Below are 18,890 nucleotides of genomic sequence, written 5' to 3' on the forward strand. Positions count from 1 at the left end.
TTGGACAGAGAGTCACAGACACTTGCATTCTGACCTTGGCTTTGCAGGGCTAGGCTTCTGGCTGAAAAATGGGCAAAATTATAAGATTTATTTCCCCTCCATCCAGGATTACAAGCAGTCAGTGAACAATCATTTAAAGCCCTATCGTGTACTGGAGATATAAAGAAAAACAAAAACACAAAACAATCCCCAAAAGAATTCACAATTTAATAGGACAGACAACACGCAAACAATTATATACAAACAAACCATACACAGGAGAATTTGGAGTTAATCAATAGAGGGAAGGTATTAGTATTAAAGGGGAATTGGAAAAAGTTTCTCTGTATGGATTTTCAGTTGAGACTTGAAGGAAGCCCTTGAAGTAGAGAGGTGGAAATGAGGAGAATCAGTCCAAAACCTAATCTCATGATTCCAATTAAAGTACAACCTTCCTGGCTGCCAAAGAAATGACAGAATACTTCCCTCAATCCCACTCCAAAATCTACTCTTGTCAGTTTAGTCATAATTCATTCAACATGCAATCATTCAACAGCAATCATACAAGAGATTACTAGGGCACTGTGGATAGAACACTGGTCTGAGAACCAGGAAGACCTGAATCCAGGTTCACACTTAGTAGTTGTATGACCCTGTGCAAGTCATTTAATTCTACTTGCCTCAGTTTCCTCAAATTAACTGGATAAGGAAAAGGCAACCCACTTCTACCAAGACAACCCGAAATGGTGTCATGAAGAGTCAGATATGACTTAAACAACCAAATAACAATAATAATAATAATAATAATAATACAAAGAACCCTGCTGAGTGGTGAACCTAATAAGATGAATTTAGAAATAGTTCCTGCCCTCAAGGAACTTATATTCTTAAAAAAGAGGAGTCAGAGACAGAGAGCAGTTCCAATCGTTAGGTTGATAAACAAATGTAAATAATTTTGGTCAGGAAGAGAAACTAATAGCCATAGGCAGCAGATAATTCTATATTGATAATATACTTGCTAAGATACAACTGGTTCATGACTTCTTTTGCCAATAAAACTAAAAAGTAAATGCCTTTTTAGTCATTTTTTAATTACCCTAACAGGTGTTGACTAGTCTTCCAGGCCTTCCTTATTAACTTTTAATAGCAGACCATGAAAACAGCAAAACAACTAATATAGGAATAACATAAACCAAGCCAAAAAAAGGAGGAAAGTCTTGAAATAAGGGAAGGATGGGAAGGAGGTGGATATAAAAATAAAAATAAAAAGATTTGAAGAAAAAAATAGCCTACTCAATAATGATCCGTTTCTCAAAATTATTGCTTTGTAAATCTCCTGAAGGAAATTTCTTTCATGAGAAACAATTTTTAAATTAATTTAAATGCTACATTCCTTCTTAGGAAGTAATACCTAAGCATGAATTCTTAACTTTTTTGGTATCATGAGCCCCTTGTGTGGTCTGGTGAAATCCATGAACTATCTTTCTGACTAATGTGTTTAAATGGTTATAATAATAAAATGAGAACATGGAATTTTGAAGAAAACCAATTCTATTGAAAAAGCACCTATCACAATATTGAAAGAAAAAAAAAATTAACAGCCCCCTTGCCTAGAAAGCAGAACTATGGTTCATTAATTCATTCTGAATATGGCACTGCCCTGGGGCAGTAAAAGCCTCAAAATGCACCTTCAAATACCTGGTGATTTTCTCCTGAATATAATCCCCCTGATCACTTTCTCTAACTCCTCCAACGAATCACTTAGCTTTACAAGAGGAAGGCAGGCTGACTCTGGAGAGTCAGAGAAGCTGTGTTCAAATCTTATTTTTGATGCTTACTGCCTGTGACCTCAGGCAAGTCACAACCTCCCTGGGCCTCAGTTTCCTCACCTGTAAAAGGAGGGGATCAGACCAGATAATCTCTCAGGGCTCTTCCAGCTCTATGTCATTGATTCTATGATCACTCTGTCCATCTTTATGGTCACTTCACTGACTTATCACCCTCTAATTCTACTGACTCACTCACACCAACTGTTAACTCTATCCTGAACACTCATACTTTGCTCCATGATCCATTCACCAGTCCACAAGGACAGCTCCCTAATACAAACTCTTCACCACATCACAGTGTAAGACTATCCTTCTAATCCAATAAGGGCAAGGCAATTAATTGGGCAATTACCTCCCTACACAAAGGTCATCTCCTCAGGACCTATCCAAATGTAGTTTATATATCTAACCACACCACTCATTTTACAGATAAGCAAAAAAAAAAAAAAGAACTGATCAATGAGCAGCTAATATGTACCAGACACCCTTCTAAATGATACTTGTCCCAAATGAGTGATCTGTCCCAAAATGCTACACCTAGGCAGTAACAGAGACAGGATTTGAATCAGTCTTTTATTCAAAATCCAAGATCTTTTTTCCATAATACCAGATTCCTAAGATTCTAAATTAGACAATGCAGACAGCACACACACACATATGCATTCAGAGAGTAAAATTATTTATGTACTCACTCTCAGCTCCCTTTTTCTGTGAAGAGACTCCCAGGGTCTCAGAATTATGCTAATCACATACAGCTTTGGTCAAGACTTTTCATCACACTCCCACATGCTAGAATTATCTGAGAGTAACAGCAGGACCCAATAGGCACATTATCTTTCTCAATGGGTGCAGATTGAGAGCACTGTTGCCTTCATTTTCTCTGATGGGGAATTTCCCTAGGACCCCAAATCCCCTGTGCATAAGAACTTGGTTGGAATCAAAAAACTACAATTCCTGGTCAATGGAGGATGATCAGTCACCCCGATGGATACCAACATTACCTCTTCCCAGAGCTGTAAGAACTAGAGATCCATCTGAACTTGGACAATGCAGAGTGGAATGATATCTATGCTGTGATTAGGTTGAGATTTTTTCTTCCAGAGCTTCTTCAGGCCTCATTACTATTGGTCCCCTCCTCTTTTAGAAGCCCTTAAATTCCCTAAACCAAAAAAAATCTATTGCTGGTGTAGGAGCTCATAAGCCCATTTAGAACATCCTTTTATGTCTCCTAGAATATCTCTATGTGAAGAAATCATATACAGAAAAAATTTATTTGATCTCATGCAACTTAGATATTGTCCTTGAACAACTGTTTCCATGACTGGAGCAAGACCCAGCTTCTCACATCTTTTCCCCAGAGCAGTGGGTGACTTGCTTCCATCTTGAAAATTTTTCCATTAGGGGAACCTATGATTTTTTTTTTTAGGAAAGGGTGAAAATGTTTTTAAGGGAGTCCTTTTGTTTAGGAATATGTTTGGAAGGTTGCTCCCCTTAACACAATATCACTTAGCTGACTTTCTCTTCATCTCTGTAACCATCTCTTCATCTCTGTAATTGAGAGGCTAGGGCAGGGAACACCTTCCCCAAATCTCTTAGATCTGACCACGTCACAACCCTGCTCAAGATGCTTCAGGGACTCCCTAGCTCTTCTAACATAAAATGAGATCTCCTGTTTGTCATTTATAGACCTTTGTGATCTGGTCCTAAGCTACCTTCCTAGATCCATGGCCAATTCTCCCCCTTCATGCATTCTACATTCCAGCCAAAATGACCTCCTTCCCATACCTCACACATGTCATTCCATCTCCCACCTATGCATAAGTCATCTGTTCAGCCCCCTCCACCCCAACCAGAATGAGCGTCCTCTTCATATAAGTATCTTGGAATTGTTAACTGCCTACAAGGCTCAGTTCAAATGCCAGGATCTTCCTATGGGAGCCTTCCCTCACCCATTCCCCTCTCCTTCCACTACTTTAGTATTCCCTCCCATCTCAGATCACTCTGGATTTTCCTAGTATATATTTTATATTTTGTTTCCTATGTATTTTACATGCTTACCTGTGCACATGTTGCTTCCCTTTATAGACCATAATCTCATTTAGAACAGGGATTTTTCCTTTGTTATTTTTATTTGTATGCTATCACAATATCCAAAACATATTAGGTCCCTTCTTGGGATTTACACTCACGAACTAGGAAAGCGCTTTCACATTATCAGTCCAGAGATCCATCCCTAACATAACCCCACTCAAGTATATACAACCTTCCTTCCTCAGTAACTCACTATGTAGCAATCCAGTTTCAACACTACTTCCGAATTCTGTTTGCTCACTTCTTCCAACCTTTCATCACAACCAGTCATAAACACATAGGGGTTAGCTTCCTTCACTTACTTCACTAATTTCCAATCTGGGGTCGGAGGGGGGGAGATCTGCGGCTCCCTTACAACCTGGGGGGAAGTGACCGCTGATAACTTGACATTTTTTCTCCCTCACTGCACCTAAGTCCTAAGAGTCTTATCACAGGAAGTGGCAAGGAAACCAGGAGCTCTGTTGGGACTAAGCTACAGCTAGGACAAAGCTGCAGATTGGAAACCAGGAAGGGAGTCAGAAATCAGGACAAGTGCAGATACCAGGGACAGGATCAAGCAATAAGTCAGAAACCAAACAGGCTGACCGGAACCAGGAGGACCTAGAAGTCAAAGGTCAAGGCAAGGCAGATGGTCTGGAAGTTGTTCAGGAACAAGAAGATTCACAGGAAGCAAAGGAGCAGGAAAACAAATCCAAGGCATCCTTCCAAGGATATCTGATCATAAAGGAATGTCCCATGTCAATCAGGGAGCAAACCCGGTACTTACGGGGTAGGATAGGGTCAACAGGTGGAAGCAAGTCAAGACAAGAGGAAGGATGGATCCTGATAACCACAAGCCCCAATTCAACTACGCTGACTGCTATGGAGCAACACTGGTGATTAGTTTCCTCTGGTTGGGAGTCTTGCAGAATTATATGATTTTAAAACTGGAAAATGGAACTGGACAAGTGATTCAGTACCAGGAGTTGGGAAAACCTAAGTTCAAATCCAACCTCAGACACTTGTGTCTGGGTGACCATGGGCAAGCCACTTAACCCTTGTTTGCCTTTATCCCCTAGAGAAGGAAATGATAACCCATTCCACAATGTTACAGCTCAAGGTAACATGAGACATCATTATTCCCATTTTTCAGATGAGAAAATTGAAGCTCAGCATGGTTGTGATTTATCCAAGATCACGTAACTAGCCAGTAGAGTCTAGAAATAAAGCCTCCTAATTCCAGAATACACTGTACCCTCAACTTCTTCACATCCCAGATGGAGAAATAGAGGACAGAAAAATGATATAAAATGTCTAAAGTCATTTCCTGAGCCAGGACTAGAAACTCCTTATTCAGAATCCATTGATTTCCCTTCTCCACAGCTGTTGACTTCATAGAGGAATTCAGAAATCATAAAAAAGGGGAAAAAAAGAAAGCTTCCACTTAATAAAGCAACTAATTATCACTAGTGGATAATGGAGGAAAAGAAGGCAAAGGGGGGAGAAAAGAGGCTGAAACAGATGCTATACTTTCTCTGTTTCTGTCTCGGTTCCTGTCTGGAGGAAAATGAATCACACCGATAAAGGGTTTAATTTCATGTTTACCACATGAGGCACTTTGCCGAGTTTACGGCCAATGGTCCAGCTCAGGAAAAGTGGTGCAGTAAGTCAGGGCTGAGAGTGAAGAAGTGCTGAGTGCAGTGGCTTTGCCAGAGGTGATAATAGTCTCGTAAATTATGGACAAGGTAAAGACAAACTCAGTGCCGGAGACTTATGGCTCTTATTTATGCAGGAACAATGGGCGGTAATAAGGTGTCTGCTGCAGGAGGCTTCCCCAGCAATTAGCTGAGATCTCGTAGGCCATATATCTAGCTGGAGAGATGGAGTGGCTGGGGAGGCAGCTCACTGGCCAGGCCAGGCTGGAGAACCCGGATTTCAGGGTCCAGTAACCCAAGTAAGGTGATGGGCTGGGCCCCCAGAGAGTTTAGTCTTGGGTCAAAGGAATGGAGGGAGGTGAGGCAGACTGAGACAGGCCTTCAGAATAACTTTATATAATAAAAATAGCAGCTGACAGAATTTATTTAGCACTTGGAAATAAAGTGCTATCCAAATATTAATGATCTTTTTCGAGTCTCACAATTCTGTGGAAGAAGTGCTGAAAGTATAATTACGTCCGTTTTAGAGATGACGAAACAGAGACTTCCATTAATCACAGTCTGAATGGGAGGCAGCTTTTGAAGCCAGTTCCATCCTGGGTCCAAATTCATTCCATTATGCCACAGAGCTCTCTCTGCAGGATCATTTACCAGCCAAGCATTTATTTATTTATTTATTTATTTGTTTATTCATCTATTTATTTGTTTGCTTGCTTGTTTGTTTGTTTTCCAACAACATGCACCTATAGTTTTCAATAATCATTGTTTTGCAAGGTTTTGAATTTCACATATTTCTCCCTCTCTCCCTTCCCTCCCCCCATCCTCCAATAGAAAGCAAACTAATAAAGGTCATACATGTATAGCTATGTTAAACATAAATCCATATCAATGATGTTGTAAAAGAAGACTCAAATCCAAATGAGAAAAAAATTAGAGGGGAAAAAACATAATAAATAAGCCAATTTTTAAAAAACTGAAGATAGTAAGCTTTGGTCTGCATTTAAACTCTATAGTTCCTTCTCTGGATATGGATGGTAATTTTCATCAGAAGTCTTTTAGAATTGTCTTAGATTATTATATTGCTGAAATGAAAAAGTCCATCATAATTTATTCTCACTCAAGCTAGCTTTTGTGTGTACAGTGTTCTTCTGTACTTACTTCACTCAGTGTCTGTTCATGGAAATCTTTTCAGTCTATTCTGAAGTTCCATCCCCCATGATTTCTTATAGAACCATAATTCTCCTTTACATTCATATACTATAACTTGTTCAGTCATTTCCCAGTTGATGGGTATCCCTGCAATTTCCAATTCATTGCCACCAAAAAAAGAGCTGCTATAAATATTTTTCATTCATGTAAGGTTTTTTTTTTAATTTTTTTTTGTGATCCCTTTGAGATACAGACCTAGTAGTGGTATTGCTGATGCACACAATCAAGAATTTATTAAAGGTGTACTCTGTTACAAACACTATGTTGTCTCTGAAGATATAATGACCAAAAAAAAGCAACTGGCCCTCAAGGAAGTTACATTTGGAGGTAAAGAAAAATGTTTGAATGTTGATACACACACACACACACACACACACACACACACACACACACACACACACACACACACTCATCATTTGGCCTAAGTGTTTGGTGTTTCTCTCTATCTATCTATCTATCTATCTATCTATCTATCTATCTATCTATCTATCTGTCTGTCTGTCTGTCTCTCTCCCTGTGTCTCTCTAATTCTGTCTCTGTCTCTGTGTCTGTTTCTGTCTCTGTCTCTGTCTTTCTCTTGTGTCTCTGTCTCTGTCTCTCTCTGTCTCTGTGTCTGTCTCTCTCGCTCTCTTGTGTCTCTGTGTCCCTGTCTCTCTGTCTCTCTCTCTATCTCTTTCTCTGTCTCTGTCTCTCTGTCCTCTCTCTCTCTCTCTCATGCACTTATCATCCAGTATTATGTCTCCAATTAGTATTCAGCAATATTCTAAGGATGAGAACTGGTGTCTTCTCTAGACTTAGATCTCTTTAAATACTTTGCAAACAGTAGAGACTTAATAAATATTTGTTGAGCCAGTAAATGAAACATGTGAAGGCTCTTTGGATAATATAAAGAGCTGTAAAAATGAAAGGAGTTATTTGTTATGAATTCCACTTGGCCATGAACAGACAGCCTGGAGCTCCTCAGTCCCTTATTCTCATGGATCTTATTGTCCATATTCACTTGTGATCATTTTCTTGAGAGAGGTTCCCAGCAGCTACTACTAAGCTAAACACTTTGGAATAATTATCAGAGTTCTTCCACCAAAATGGGAGAAATTGGTCACTCTTGAAAGCCCTATTGAAAATCTATCTCAAGCCATTTCATGGGTTCTCCCCTCTCAGGTTGGGGTATACAACACTGTCATGAGATCATAAAATATGAGTGACAGTCAGGGTTGGCCCTATGTTATCAATAAACCATGATGTGAAGAGTTATGGGATGTCTTCTCTGACTCAAATCTCAAATTGCTCCCCCCTGACCTGACAGAGTGCCTGAAATTCTTCCATTGATTAGTCTCACTGCTTTTTGGTTTCTTAGACCCCTGGTAAATTGAGTTTTTGCACAGGGAAGGAAAATGTTAAGTCAATATCAATCATCAACTCCAAGGCAGAAAACAATGGATTAGCTTCAAATAGATCCTCTGATGACCAAAATATAGGTGATCACTTTTATGAAGACAATAATAAGAATAATCTATATTCATACTGAATTTTAAGGTTTCCATAGCATTTTACATGCATTATCTCTTCACAATAACCATGTAACATAGTTATCCCACAATAACCATGTAACTCTTATCACACTTATTTTACAGATGAAAATACATAGGTATAGGCAATTATGTCAATCAATCAATCAATAAACATTTATTAAATGTTTTGCAAGGTTTTGAATTTCCCATATTTCTCCCTCTCTCCCTTCCCTCCCCCCATCCTCCAATAGAAAGCAAACTAATAAAGGTCATACATGTATAGCTATGTTAAACATAAATCCATATCAATGATGTTGTAAAAGAAGACTCAAATCCAAATGAGAAAAAAATTAGAGGGAAAAAACATAATAAATAAGCCAATTTGTAAAATTATTCACAAGGAATTCACATTATAATGGGGGGAAACAACAAAGATGTATAAAAATGATAAAGTATATTAATAAACACAAGATAGTTTGAGAAGGGGCACAGCTAGGTGGTACAATGGATAGACCACAGGATCTATCCTGGAATCAAGAAGACCTAAGTTCAAATCTGGCCACAGATACTTACTAGCTGTGTGACCTAGGCAAGTCACTTAACCCTGTTTGCCTCAGTTTACTCATCTGTAAAATGAGCCAGAGCTCATTTTTCTTTGCCAAGAAAACCCAAATCCAAAATAGGGTCATAAAAAGTTGGACATAATTTGAACTATTAACAAAAACAATTTTGAGAGGGAGGGTATTAAAAGTAGAGGGATACAGGAAAGCTTTCCCAAGGAAAGTGAAGAAAGAAGGATTCTTTGAGGCAAAAATGAGTAAAGGAGTATCTTCTAGGCCCAGGGGATGGACAATTCAAAGGTGAAAAGACAGGAGTTGGAGTAAGAAGCAGAAGAGTTTTACTGAATCAGAGACTGTAGAATGGGGAGTAACATCCAGGGAAGTTCTAAAGATGGAACAGGGTGTAAAGGATTTTAGAAGCAATAAAATAGTTTATATTTGATTCCAAAGACAACAGAAAGCCATTGGAGTGAATTGAGTTGGGGAGAGCCCAAGAGAAATCCCTTTGGCAGCAATGTGGAATAGTGAGAGATTAACGACAAGGAGACCAATTAGGTAGCAGTTGCAATAATTTGAGTGAGAGGTGATAAGGGACTGAACTGAGGTGAGTGAAGATAATGGGTTGGAAGTGAGGTAAAAAATGACAAGATTTGGAAAAAGTTGGAAATAAAAGACCATAAGGAATCAAGAACAAAACCAAGGTTACAAGTCTCAGAGACTGGATTGATAGTGATGCCTTCAATACAAATCAGAAAACTGGGAAGAAGAGTCAGTTTGGGAGGGAAAATGGGGAGTTCAATTTTGAATGTAATTTAAGATATCTTTAAGATATCTCTGAAACATTTGATTTGAAATAACTAAAAGGCGATAATGATGAAGAGCTGAAATTCAGGGAAGACACTGAGGCTGTAGACAAAGATCTGGATAAACCAACCTTTTAACTTCCCTGGGCCACATCATCCACCAAAAATTTTTCAAGGTCCACATATAGAATTTAATGTTTGTTTATGACTAGAGTATAACTCATATTACCAATAATAAAATATAATGAAATGAAGTATAATAAAAATAATGAGTAAAATAATAAAACATTTATTTTTTTAAATTTTATTTATTTAAGGAAATGGGATTAAGTGACTTGCTTGTGGTCACACAGTTAGGCAATTAATAAATGTCTGAGATCAGATTTGAACTCAGGTCCTCCAGACTCCAAGGTCAGTTCTCTATCCACTGTCACCTAGCTGCCCCAAACATTTATTTTTAAACAAAAAATAAGAAATTATCATTTCTAATGTGAACCCTGAACCTATTTTTTGATACCAATACATCTATATCTGGTTTGATAGAGTTTATAGCAATGCAAAGAATATTTTCGGGATGCTCATCTGAAATTTTTTGTTCTATTCTTACTTTTTAAAATACTTCATATAGGAAAAAAAATTGCTTGCAGGTATACATACTCTCCAAAAGACACATTACAAACAGGACAAGTTTGTGAAATCCTGGGTATTTTTTCTTTAGTCAGGTACAATTTATAAAAGTCTAATAAAAACACTTGAATAGATTTTTTTTAAGTTATGTATCTTGATTCCAACTGTATACATTTTAGTTGCAAGTTTAGAGGTAATGTGTTGATATCAGTTGATACTGGAGTAGCAAATATACTTAAATGCAAATGGTGTAATCTAAAATCTTGAAATTTATTCCCAAAGTCCTGTGACAAAAATGCAATTTTAATGTTGAATACAGCAAAGTTGTCTGTTGCAATTAAGATGAATCACATAGGGGCAGCTAGGTGGCATAGTGGATAAAGCACCCGCCCTGGAGTCAAATCCAGTCTCAGACACTTAATAATTACCTAGCTGTGTGGCCTTGGGCAAGCCACTTAACCCTGTTTGTCTTGCAAAAGCCTAAAAAAAAGATTAATCATATAACATTTTAAAATAAAGACCCTAATTCCTATATGCACATCTTTGAAAAAAATATTCTATCAGTCTCTAAGAAGACTACATAATGTTAGGTGAAAAAGTTCAGCCACGCTAGTTGAGGGTTAACCTGATCTGTGATGTTGCAGCATAGGTTCATGCATTCATTCCTTCATTTTCCAGTTACTCAATGCAGGCAGCAAGAATGAACTTTGAGGGTCACATATAGTGTGACCACAGGTTAGACTGTGTGGCCACAGGTTAGACTCACCTGGTTTAAAGCAAGATTTGAAACCAGGTCATCCTGACTCCTGTCCTCTGCTTTGTCAATTATGCAATACTGACTTCTGTGGTATACAGTGGAAGAGAAACAGTGGAGAAGATCATGGAATGCTTCCCAGATTAGAGGAGAATAGTTGGTGAGAAGGATGAGGATTCTGAAGGAATCTAGGAGGAACAAAGTTACAGGAAAGAAGGGCATTGAAAGAGAAAAAAAGGTGCTGAAGACAAAAATTATTCATTTTAGGATTTCCCTTGCTTTGAGCCACAGATGATATCTGTGTGATCACAATCCAACCCATCAGTTAGATCAAATCCTAAGGTATAGGGTTGTCTCCATCTATACCCTGGTTGGTTATATCATGAAAAAGTCAAAAATATCACCTCTTTGCATCACATTGTCAAAATCTAATGGGGAAGCAAGTGAGAAAATCACAAAGGGGTAAATTAGGTATCAAGTAACAGGAGAAGGAGATGGAAGCTCCATCTAGTGATACGTGAATAAAAGTGGCTTGTCACTAGTCACATTGCTGGTGTCAGAGACAGGTTTTGAACTCAGCTCCCTCCTGTGCTGATTAAACTCCCTCTTATTCCAGCCCATGAACTTGAGACTTCCAATCTTCTTCCCACATCTAACTTTCTTTGTGCTCCTTCTATACTTCAGGTCAACCACTTAAAGTTTATCTCCGGTTTTCCCAATCTAATCTCAGCAACCTGACACCGGCCTCCCATGGTCCAACTTTGGAGCATCAGTTTGACTCTGACATCTCATACTCTCAACTTCAGGTAAATAAGATGTCCCTGACCTCTATAACAAGAGATTCCCCTCCTCCAGAGGATCTATTGGGTTGGACTATGAAGCAGAAAGTTGTAACTGCAAAGATTCCTTTGCAGTAAAATGAATACTTGAATTGAAGTCAAAATATCTTGATTCAAGGTTTAGTTCCCCCTTGGTACCTGCGTGAGCATGGTTGCTCATATCTCTGGTTTAGGCCATTTTCTGCTCATCTATGAGATGGTTGGATTATATGATCTCTTAAAGTCCCCTCTAACTCTGAAGTTGTCTGACTAATATCTCTCCAGGTTCTGGTGGTCAATAGTCTAGGTTCCTCTGATCCAACCACTATGAGAATAATCTGGAACTATGCCCAAAGGACAACCAAACTATGTATACCCTTTGATTAAGCAATACCACTACTGGATTTGTATCCCAAAGAGATCATAAAAAGGGAAAAAGTCAGCTCTGTACAAAAAATATTCATAGTAGCCCTTTTCATAGTGGCAAAATATGAGAAATTGAGGAGATGTACATCAATTGAAGAATGACTGAACATGTTGTGGCTTATGAAGGTAATGGAATACAATTGAATAGAGGGGCAGCAAGGTGACACAGTGAATAAAGCACTGGTCCTGCAGACAGGAGAACCGGACTTCAAATCCAGCCTGATACTTAATAATTACCTAGCTGTGTAATTACCTAGGCAAGTCACTTAACCCCATTGCCTTGCAAAAAAACAAACAAACAGACAAAAAGAAATAATGAACAGGAAGATTTCAGAAAAACTTGTAGAGACTTATATGAATTGATGCAAAATGAGATGATGAGTGGATACTGTATAAAGTATCACCAGTGTTGTATAAATGACAGAGCTCTTTTCAGCAATATAATGATCCAAAACAAGTATAAAGAACCCATGATGGAAAAATGATATCCACATCCAGATAAAGATCGATGGACTCTGAATATAGACAAAAGCACACATTTTTCACTTACTTTATTTTTGTGGGGTTTTTTTTATGTTCTATTTCTTCTTTCCCAGCTGTGACTAATATGGAAATATGTTTTATGTAATTGCCTCTATATAAACTTATAAAATATATATATACATGTATGTATATTCACATATTTACACACATACACACACACATATATATACTATATATATGATATGCTTTCTAGATTCCCTTCGAGTTCTAATATTTTCTTATTTCACTTTCTTCCTATTTCCCAAACCTATGTTCTTGCCAAACTGGCCTGTTTGTTTGCTGTTAGGTACCTTCTGCCTCCAGGTTTTCACACAGATGTTCTTTAATGCTTTCAAGCATCCTTCAAGGCTTAATTCCAGTGCCCTAGAGACCCACTTGCTCCTAATTGGCCCTCATGCTGGGGCAGAGAAGTCAGTGATCTGCACCCAAGGCCAAGACAGTATTTTCCCCATTGGACCACAGTCTCCAGTATGGGCTAAGGTTTTGTTTTCCACCAGTTAACCACAAAGACTTTTCTGGGAATTCTTGTCTTCTAAATGAAGAAAGCCTACAATTAATGTTTCTGCTTGGCTGTTGTGGCCCTGAATAGGCAGAAGAGGAAATGAGCAACTGTGGCTAATGGAAATGACTTGAGAGAAACCTCTAGGTTTCTCGAGATAGGACCCAGAGCAAAGGAAGGAGTATTCTGTTATACCACATTGTGAACTTTAGATATTGCTAACAGATATTATTGTAGCATAAGGAGATTAGAGTTTTGTCTCAGGGCACAGACATTCAGGTACATGCTTTCTCCTGGGGGCAAGAATTGTCCCTGAGTCACACTTCACATCCCAGGGTCTAACTACTGTATCACTTCTCTTCCCAAGGCCTAACTTCCCCACAATCCCTATAAGAATGAAAGCTGTGACATTCTGTTGGTTGAGTTGCCTCTTCCAGGTAGAAAACCCATGACTGACTGGTTCTCAGTTACAAAACCCCATGATATCATGTTGCCTCCCTAATATAAAGATGGAAAGAGCCCTAAAACCTGAGTCCAGAGAGGAAGGTCTAGCACTGACTCTATGACTCTGTCAATCAATTTAAAATAAGATTCTGAGACAGTCATACAATTCTCAGGTTTAAAATATGCTGATCCACCAGATAGAGCTAACAATGCCGACTTCACATTGGATCTATCAGGTGCCATTCTATTCTTTCAGGGGTCTCAGAGATGAAGAACAGGGTGCTCCCTCTGTCTCTCTGTCTCTGTTTCTGTTTCCTCTCTTGCTCTCTCTTGCTCTCTGCCACTGTCCCTTTCTCTCTGCCTCTCTAGTGCTGTGTGTGTGTGTCTGTCTGTCTGTCTGCTGTCTGTCTGTCTCTCTTCTTGTCTGGTCAGTCACTGCTCCTCAGGTGAATGGTATAATTCCTTCTGCTTACTATTCATGGTCTTCATGGTCTGTCTCTTATAAGGATATCTCCTCTCCTATACATGTACCCCAAGAGCCTTCTGAGAATCAGACAGTGGGACTTGATATGACTCCTATTAGTATATGACACCATCATGAACACAGCCTCATAACATTAAGTAATAGAATCCAGATCCTCTAATTCCAGAGTCTATATCCCTTTTCTATACCACACTGTTTTCCCTGTAGGCCCAATTGCCATTTTAATAGAAGTTGGAGGACCCTGTTTATCAGCTCTAAGCCAAGCAAAGGATCTGGCCAGGAATATTTGTCGTAGATGTCATTGTTGCTCTAATGAGCAGAAGGGCTAGCATGATTTGAGGGTAGGATGGCAGTACTAGTGACAAAGTATTTGCTTCGTAGGTACCAACACTCTCTCTCCTAGAGCCACATCATAGTCTACTCGATGTCTGGCACTGCATGTTGTCCTCTGGTAACTCTCTTGGCTAGGGTATCACAGCAATCAGACAGAGTCACATCCACACACTCTGTATCCAACACCAACCAGTCATTCTCTTCCCAAAATAAACTAGACTAGGGCAATGCTGACTTTGGCTATGTTGGAGTCAAATTTTAAATCATACCCAGTGAATGGCCTCTCACCACTGCTTTCCAGGCTGTGTCTATGCAGTGGGGGGAGGGGGCATTTCCAGAGAGAGACTCTCTCTAAGGTCAGGGCTCAAGGCCCAGTCAGGGCTTACCAGTTCCACCCATGTTTAAACACTCATGACTTACTCACTCAGTAACTCTCCCTTCCATTCACTAAAACTTTTCACTTATATATACTTTCCAAGCTCTGAGATCAAACTCTCTGTCCATGTAGTCTCTTTCAAACCTAACACTTCATTAGCCAAGATGCCAACTCAGGACTAATAGTCTTTCCCTCACAGTCTCCAGATTCATTTCTCTCTGCTCCATGACCAAACACCAGCCCCCTGAATTCATCCTTATGCCATTAAATAGGAGCAGAGGAGCATAGGTAACTGACTCTGTGAAGCCTTCAGCATACAGCTGTTCTACCTTTCCCAAAGGACTTCATAGCATCTTTACCTTCAGATGTGGTACTGCAGGTTTGACTGGAACTGATTTGGAGGCCTAGAATTCCGGGTCTTGAGGTGGTGAAAGATCAAGAATGGTTGGCCTCTACCATCTAACTCCAACCCTGAGACCAGCTTTGGGGAGGCTAAGAGACAGGTCAAGTCAGCAAATCAAGTCAAGTAAAGCAATATCTCTAAGTGTTTATAGGTCCCAGGTACCCAGATACTAAGTACATGGAAATTCAAAGAAAGGTAAGTATATGTGAAAGGCCTATCTATCTATCTGTCTATCTGTCTGTCTGTCTATATATATATATATATATAATATATATTGTATATATATATATATAATAGTTCCTACTCTCAAGATACTCACAGTCTAGCAGAGAAACAACACACAAACAACCAAGTCCAAATAGGGTGTAGATAGGGTACCTTAGGGGTAATCACCAGACGGAAATTGAAGCTCAATCTTAAAGAAAGATAAGAAAATCAGGAGGTAGAGTTAGGATTGTTTGGCCAAAAGACCCATCTATTATTCCTTAGATATGCCATGGACTTCTCTCTACTTCACCTACAGATGAAGAGAAGGCAGAAAGGGAAATGGAGGAAATTCTGTCAGTTCTGCAGTGGACAGTGGTCAACCCATAGAGCCATGGTTGCAGTAAGTAGTTGGGTCAAATGGTGGCTAATTGCAGCAATCCTTCCACCAAGGTACTATATTTAGAAGAGTCAGATCATGGGGACCTGAATTTGTTGAGTGAAAATGATCTAGCCCTTGTTTATTGTTCGACCTTCATTCTGGAAGAGGACTAATGACATCAGGAGGGTGTTGTCTTGACTTGCAAGTGAATTGGATTTAAGTGAGGCAGAGTTGTGCAGTCTTCAGCCTCCCTCTCTCTTCCAGAATCACAGAGGATGTCTGATTGAGACTGGGGAAAGCTGTGCAGCTACTAAGTCTCCTCTAATTGTGCTGTTGTACATGAATGAACTGGAAAACTCACATGTGTCTTCATTGGTTCAGGATCATGGTTTGTTTTGCTCCTGAAGCCACACACCACTTACTGCAGGTTTGAAGGTGTAAGCAATGATAAAAACCTGTTTAGAAATAACCTAGAGTTGCCTATTTGGATAGTACCAACTCCAAAATTTCCTTTATTAAGGAGGGAGGTGCCTGTTAAGTTGACATCAAGCACATGATAAATTCTCTCTCAGAAGGCAAATTAATGTCACTCAAAGGTGACCTCTCTTTCTCTTTTTTTCTCCAATCCCTTCCCCTTCTTCCCTTTTATTTTTACCTTAAGCAAGGAATGGAAAATTTATAGGATCATGTAATATTGGAGCTGTAAGGAATCTCAGAATGTCTAGAATAACTCCCTTAATTTATAGAGGAAAAAACTGAGGTCTAGGGATTCAAAGTAATCTATCAAAGGTATTATGACATAGGTCATTCATTGCAGAGTCTGTAATTAAACTCCAAGTTATATCTGACGTAATCTGTTATTTTGTTATAATTTCTCAACTGTTTTCATTAGTTTTTGTTTTTACCTTGGGTAGAATTATTTTACAAGTCTCTGTTGGGAAGTAGGGAGAAAATAAAGATAGAGGAAAGAGTGAATGAGGAGAAAGGGAATAGAGAATGTGAAAAAAAGAGTAGGGGAAAGACAGAAAAGAGAAAGGGGAAAGGGGAAAGGGGAAAGGGAAAGAAAGAGGAGAAAAGAATCAGTAAAGGAGAAGAATGAGGGAGGGAGAGAGAAGGGAGGGAGGAGAGAAAGGAGAAAAGAAAGGGAGAAAGGAGAGAGAAGAGAAAAGGGAAAGATTAGAGGAGAGACAGAGAAGGAAGGGAAGAGAGAGAGAGAGAGAGAGAGAGAGAGAGAGAGAGAGAGAGAGAGAGAGAGAGAGAGAGAGAGAGAGAGAGAATTCTATGGCTCCTTTCAGAAGACATCATGGGAACAGACCAATTAGAATAATAAAATAATAGAAGAGATGGCCCTAGGGCAGAACTGGTATGTAAAGTCCCTTCCCTGTAGCCCAGCTCTGAAAGGCAACAGGGAGAGCTAAGTGAATTATACTCTAAACCAGACTCAGAGGATTGATGAAACCACTCGACCTTACCCCTAAGATGGGGGTGGAGGGGAAAGGAAGGAAAGGAGGGAGGCTTAGAAGGCGTGTTCTACTCTTCTAGCCATAGGCTGGCTCTGGCCCCTTTCTGAAGCTATCCCCATATTTAGGGCACTATTTGTCTTACTGTTATTAATATCAGCATTACCATTGCAAATGCTGGTAATTCATATGGCTGGACTCCAATAGCATCTGCTGGTTCCTGTCTGCCTGCCTGCCTAAGGGGACATTCTAGAGGGGAAGAAGGAGAACCTACTGCCTGCCAACGTGTAGGGCGTGCTTCAGGGTATGCTGGTAGCCCTGTCACTGATAATATTACTATTTACACAGCTGGAAATGTCACACTAAGTAGTTAGAGGCAAGCCCCTGTGCCTAAGGATTTCCAATTAGACAATGGATCAGAAATCAGGAAGTATGGAGATTGTGATGGGTAGGAGCCTGGGGAATTGTTTCATTTCATTTTCTTTTCTCTTTGACACTTTTTCTGTCCTTTATAATCAAAGAATGTTTGAGGAAAAAAAGGTATAGGAAGTCTTTTATTCAATAAACTGAGACTGAGAGTTGTCCAAAGTCAGACAATTAATTAACGACAGAATCAGATTTGATCTTTTGTATCTCTCTTACCCTTTCTCCTACCCCTATATGATTTCTCCTAGTTCTCTCTTCTCACTGTCTTTTTCTTTATCAACCTTTCTTTATCAAGCTTCTCAGAACCTTGGGCATCATCTGAAAGGAGTAGTATGGGCTAGAGGCTACAATGCTGAACCTGAGTTCCTTCTCATCTTTGTCATTTGCTAGCTGTGTAAATATGAACAATATGAATATTGTTCTCTTCTCTTAGACCCCATTAAAATAGAGATAATAATACCTGTAGCTCCTCATTCCCCAAATTGTCATGAAGCTTTCAATATAAAGTATTTTGGAAACTTTCAAGAGCCATGGAAATGTCAGTTTTTATATTAGTCAAATCCATTATTTTATGGTGGAGTGACCCAAAGCCCCAAAAGATAGTTACTACCTATAGTCAGTAGTCAAGTCAAAGCTAAAAGTTGCTTCATTGGATGATAACATGAGAAGTGGACTAAAGTTAATGTTGGGAAAGAACTCTAGACATCCTCTAGCCCCAGCCCCTCATATTATATGTGAGGAGGAAGAACCCTAGAGAAAAATGCTTGTTCAAGGTCACCACTCTGGTAAATAGAACTATGATTCAAACCTAGGTCTCTTGATCCCAAATCAAGCCTTCTTTAAGTTTTATTTAGGAGTCTACAACAACAGCAAATGATAATAGCTGAAGTTTTAGAAAACATCTCAGGCCAGGATTCTTCCCCTCATATCATGGTTTCTTTCTATGTTTCTTTTCATTTCCTTCAATTCCAGGATATATTGCCCCAGGCAGCTTTTCCTAAAAATCTGAACTGTCCAGCTAAGAAGCAGATTGCTGCAGTGAGAAGAAGACGGAGTTTGTGATTAAGGAACTCTTGCCTTTATTCTGGACTTTTC

The sequence above is a fragment of the Macrotis lagotis genome, chromosome 8 (genome assembly GCF_037893015.1).
Source record: "Macrotis lagotis isolate mMagLag1 chromosome 8, bilby.v1.9.chrom.fasta, whole genome shotgun sequence".
Classification (NCBI taxonomy): Eukaryota; Metazoa; Chordata; class Mammalia; order Peramelemorphia; family Peramelidae; genus Macrotis; species Macrotis lagotis.